We start from the raw sequence: 6,000 nt of genomic DNA on the forward strand, positions 1-6,000 counted from the left end.
CTCTAAATCACTGGAAAACGAAAAACAGACTTTTCTGAGCAGCTCAAGCTTAAATGGTCTCCAAAGAATGTTTGTCTTCAAAAAAAAAAGTGGTTGAAAACAGGCAAAAATATCTTCTTGTCAAATGTAATCTTCAGCCTGAGGTTGATCCGGTTGTGTTGTGGATAGATTCAACCGGCACCTGGGCTCCTCTGGACCTGCTCCGCAAAACACATGTTCAGTGGTTCTGACAAAGTCAATGCGGTTTTAGGCGTGTTCTTCTGGCCGTGTGACCGAAATATCTTGGCAATGGGTCGAAAAACGAAAGCATGTGTAAGTGCTCGGCCTTCTGACGCTTCCACTAGCAAAGATTTACCCCAAATGCTGTCATGACATCAGAGCAGATGCTATCTAATGAACTTCATAATACTTTAGAGTTGGTTCTTTTTCTGGCCTTCAAAGCCCCAAGAATAATCTGAGTAACAGTTGATTTTGTGTTTTAAATTAGAGATAACCTATAGCAATGAGTGGAATAACCCTTTTGCACCAATTGGAACACAGATACCAACTTTAATGTTGTTAGCAGCTAACAGTTAGCATGGTGTTTTCTCAGTGCTTACAAAGCAGTTTTAATTTGTCTGTTGAGACTGGACTGTTTAAAAATGATGTGAAACTTTTTGTTGTTGTTGTGAACAATCCATGCCACTGGCCTAAAAAAAACTACTTGTGTGCGTTTTCTGACCGTGACATTTTCCACGCTCCTCCTGAGCTTCACACCAAGACTCCAAGAGGATTAATAACATGTTCTACCTTCAGCATTTCATGGTACTACATGCTAAGAAGACATGCTACTGCAGATTTGCGCTACAAGGATATCTGAAGGTGATGGTATCCTAATTGCATAATCGACTTTATTAAACCAAGACTGTGTGCAGCATCAAAGTAGACAGCTAGGCCACATCGATGTAATAATACGCTGTGACCTTCAACCATTTGGATCGTGTGTGTAGAAATAACTGTGTCTGTGTTGAGTGGGTGCATATGAGCAAGTTTGTTAGCTGGAGGTGTGCAGCTGCTAGAGGGGTGAAAACATTACACCCTGCACCCCGGCTCTTAACAGGTCTCTCTTATAAATGAGACAATGAGTCTCAAGAGATTTTCCTGCAAAAAAATAAAATAAAATAAAATAAAACTCAGCGATAAAGAGCAGCAAAAAGGCCCAAGGCAGACACATATAAATGACGGCCTCAAACAGAAGTAGGTTGTCAGCAAAGAAGCAGTAGCACCCAAGCTAAGGAAACCCCCCGAATCACCAGCCAGAGCCTAGAAGGACTAGGACAAGGGGGTGGATTGTCTCCACCTGGTGAACCCATGGGAGGTTAAGAAGGATGGAGGTTCACCAAAGCCCTGGGCACCTCTAGGCCCACCAAAGGCCCCTACACACCCCCAGGAGCCATAGGCCACCCAACGGGAGCAAACCACCTGGCCAAGGCTCCCACACAAACAGCAACCCACCAAAGGTGAACTGGAATTGTAAATACTACAACTCCCCCCGTGTCACAGCCATTCCCTGGTCTCTTCTAACTGACCAAAACTCAATGACTACAAGGAAAAAAAATTTTTTTTTTGCATGGTCAAAATCATTACAGACATCATGAGAGGCGCAGCATTAAAATAAAGAGAAAATAATTAACTTCACATTCACCCAGGCGTACGCTTCTGATCTTGCCACTGTTTGACTACTAATCTTTTCCACCATAACATCATTGCAGACTGTGGACCTGATAGGGGCCCATGTCGGCTGAATATAAATGGAAAAAACTGCCGTTTTTAGCACTTATCTGCCTTTCTCTGACCCTACTGTGTTTAATAGGAGATTTAACAAATGACCTTGAGTTTGTTTAACCTGCCCCTCAACCTCTATCCACATACATGTAACACCACCCTTCCTGACAGACACACACACACACACACACACACACACACACACACTAACAGTCATACAAACGGTATATAAATCCCTTTATCTAACACCAATGTAGCCTTCACCCGTCGCTCACACATCAACAAATCCACCAAAGAGCAGGAGCCCACCCTCTGCTCTCTCTGTGTCTCCCTGATTATTGCCCATCATGCTTGATGTTTTCCTTAGAGGCAGCCAGGAAATGAGTTTTATAAAGCTGGAAATCATACACGCATACACACAGAAAAGCCAACACTTCCTGAAGAGACTACGTGGGGCCAGACAAGCGCTCAACCTGACACACACACACTTTTCTTCGAAGAACAATACTTCTGTTTCAACCCCGCTGCCTCCACTACCGGCCATTGGGAAAGGGAATTTCAGAACCAGTGGGAGTGGCGCTATCAGAATACCTTGCAGGGCACCTAAACAATGTGGTTATTCCTGCGGCAGCGCGACAAAAATCGCCGAGCCTTTGATAAGGTCTTTAAAGCACCCTTCCTTGGCACACAACGGGCTTGTCTCAGGAAGCTGAGGGGAACCGCCAGCGAGGAATGAGCTCAGGAAAAAGCAATGTGGCTCCATGTGATTGCTTTCTCACACTTATGCAGGGTTCGTGTTGGAGACGGTCAGATCCATGAGAAAAAAAAGCCATGGAGACCCACCGAGGTGGTCCACACTGATGACCAGGCAGCACATTGTTGAGGAAGGAAATGGGGAGGACAACAAACAGCATATGCAAATGAGCAGGTCTGTGAGAATGAAACAGAAGAGGAAGGAAGGAAGTGACTAAAACAACTGGAGCAACACAAATAAATCAGTTCATATTGAACATCTTTGGATAAATCAGCCGGAATGTGACAAAGTGATAAACAGTAGCACAGACAAAGGGTAAAAAGGACGGAAACAAATCAAGTTAACGCCAAATATAGGTTATTCCAAAATATACTCCAAATATAGCAAATATAGGTTTCCTCTTCAACTTTAAAAGTTTATGACATACACTTTTGTCTCACACTCTTTTATTCTCGAAATTAAAAATATGTTAAGATTCTCCAGTCAGTATCTGAGACAAACTTCGTACTGCCCTGGTTACAAGTGGAAAAGCTAGCAGAAGTTATATGTTGCTATGCTAACACGCTAGGCTAATTATTAGCAATAAAATATCAAATCCATTTGTCTGCACTTAATTGATCCCAACACCATAGCAAAAATGTTATTAAAAAAACAATATTACATGTTTAAAGGATTTGAAAAAGGAAATAAGTCTATTAATGCAACGATGGTAAAAGTTTAGCATAAAGCGGCCATGTTGGACTTAGAGGCTGGAGTATTAGAGATACTTAGGGGAGAAAACAGGTTTTTTTTTTTTTTTTCATTTCCATTACAGTTGAAATTTGATTTTAAAAATAAATGCAAAATGTTGACCATAAAGAGGAATTAACATATCAAGGGAAAGGCTATAACTGCAGGTTATGCGACAGGATAACCCTGGTGCTGACTGAGTATGGGTCCACAGGAAGGTTATATGCAAAAATAGAAAGGATTTATTAAATCCTACTCCGAAGTATGAAGGAACAAGCTAATTTATATAAATCATGGCTCCAATATCAACAACATTGACACTCTATTGTTGATATGACTTTCTCCACAAGTTTTTTTCCCTTAAAGTGACCAAAATATTCATTAAATATACAGTTTTAAATCTTTATACTCCAGTTTTTCAAATCTTACTTATGAACATTACTTGTGACATTGTTTCCTTGCTCTGAATGAAATCCTGGCCCATACCACTACCCCACCTCCACCTCGCTGGCGCCTCTGTCGAAGTAGAAATTTGTCTCCGTTTCCAATCTAGCCTCGGGTCCATCCATCTGGTCCAACAGGAGACAATCCTATCCCATCATTCCAATAAAGCGTTTTTTTTGTGTTTTTTTTTTAAACACACTCTGTCTTTAAATATTCCTCTGCCCATTCTTCAAGTTCAAACTCGTGCACCTTGTTCGGCGGCGGTCGGGTTTCAGCCCTCCTTGCCTTGGCCATGTCTGAGTTCTGAACAGCCTCTCCGTCTGGGCCCTCGGGTGGTTCTGGAATATGAGCACACTGGAGGAGAGCTGGTTCCTGGTAGCTTCATGTTTGATTCCTCTAACACATATTGGTTTTTGTCAGTAGGTCGGAAACTATGCACTTTTTTCCCCCCACATCATTTCCTACAAGTAAATTCCTGTAGAAAAAAATGTATACGTCTTCTTGTCAAAATATAGTTTTTTTTCTTTGTTTTAAAACCTACAAATAGAAATGAATTGATGCGGCATTACAGATGTCAACAGATTTCCTACAGTAGATGTTTATCACAAATGTTATTTCTTTTTTTCACAAAGTTATGCACTCTTGGTATCTCTAAAGGAGTTTAATTAGCTGGACTGAGGAAGATCACAGACCTATAAGAGCGTTGATATAAAATTTAGGCCACGCCCTCCCTATTTACACAAATACACGTCACCTGATACGCTTGCATTCAATTAATGTTCAACCTCATGATCCTGAGGACTTGGTTGTCGATCAGTTGAAGGTTTAGACTTTACCAGAATCCTGAGATGGAAAAAAAAAAAAAAAAAAAAATCACTGAACAGCTGGAGGAGAGCACCGAGCAGAGAAACTGATCGAAGGAGATCAATAAATCCACAGAGAACTGAACCAACCACAAAAGCATCTACAAACCAACGGGAAAAGGCTAAGACTAACACAAGAGTACGATGAAAACTTCACAGAACCCAGAACAGAAATAAATAAAAAGCAAACTCAATACAGAGGATTGAACCTGATATGGCAAGACATTAGTCACAATAACAAACAACCCAGAAATGATTAGGAAAAGAACACCAAAGAAAAACAAAGAGCCATGGATCACGACATAGCTATACTGATCAAAAGGTTTTAGCTGCGAGCAGCAGTTCCAAGCTAAAGCCATTGGACTGAGCTAACATTTTTGATTTTTGTTTCCTCAACATGGTTTAGACAGAATAAACCTTCTGTCAGGATGAAGCATTTAAAACAAGTTAGAAACCACAACAGATGTTTGTTTTAGAGCCAGTCGCATCCCAACACGAACCTTTGCATCTAGAAGATGGTGGTCGGCTCCTTCTCAGCTCTGAGGACAATTTTTATTATCCAACTACACTCACCTTGTTTCATTCTGTAACTTCAACCAGTGTGCTTTAAATACGCACCCAAAGTGAATCTGGATTACTTCCACCAAACGAGGAATCGAGACGAATCTGGATGCAGCATCTAAATTTAAAGTGACAGACTGAAAGTCTATATCTGCTTCTAAAAGCAGATATATTTTAAATTTAAAATGTAAAATATAGCAATAGCTTTATCATTACATGTTGGAATAGGGACAGTGGTGATTTTTTATAGATAGAAGAACCACAACATTAACTTTTGCCTCTGTCCAAAAACGTAAACAGTTAAACCAAACTCAGTCCCATTGTTCCCAACGTTTGATGTTTTAATTCGACTCCATTCTTCAATTTCTTCTCTACTGACTGTAATCACAAGCTTAATTATATCATATGATGAATGACACCTGGAAAAACAAATGTCTGATGAAAGGTAAACAAGTGAATTTGTTAGATAATTATCTCGGTGTATTTCAGTCTATAGCTACGCAAAAATATACACACAGTCTGCAGAACAGGCGGTATGAATTAGTGACAAGTTGCTTCTGGGATGTGTGTTAATCCAAGTTCTCCAGCAGGGTTTGGACAGGAGAAATTGCACAATAACTTGGAACAGGTTCAGCGTGTGGAGAACAAGTGAGATCTTTGAAAAACATGGCTTGGGGAATAAAAATAAGCTCGACTCGGGCAGCTTCGATAGAAATCCTGCCCACCTTATGGACAGTGTATAAGAAAATTGACTCAGAGTATTTTGTTTTTTAAATCGCTAAGACAACTGCTGCAGCTTAGATTGGCAGAGAGATCAGGTCGGATTAAAATTCTCGTCAGTGTTCTCGGAGAAAGAAATTAGAACGGGAACGCGGCGTATGCCTT

The sequence above is a fragment of the Poecilia formosa genome, unplaced genomic scaffold (assembly GCF_000485575.1).
Source record: "Poecilia formosa unplaced genomic scaffold, Poecilia_formosa-5.1.2 Scaffold130, whole genome shotgun sequence".
Lineage (NCBI taxonomy): Eukaryota > Metazoa > Chordata > Actinopteri > Cyprinodontiformes > Poeciliidae > Poecilia > Poecilia formosa.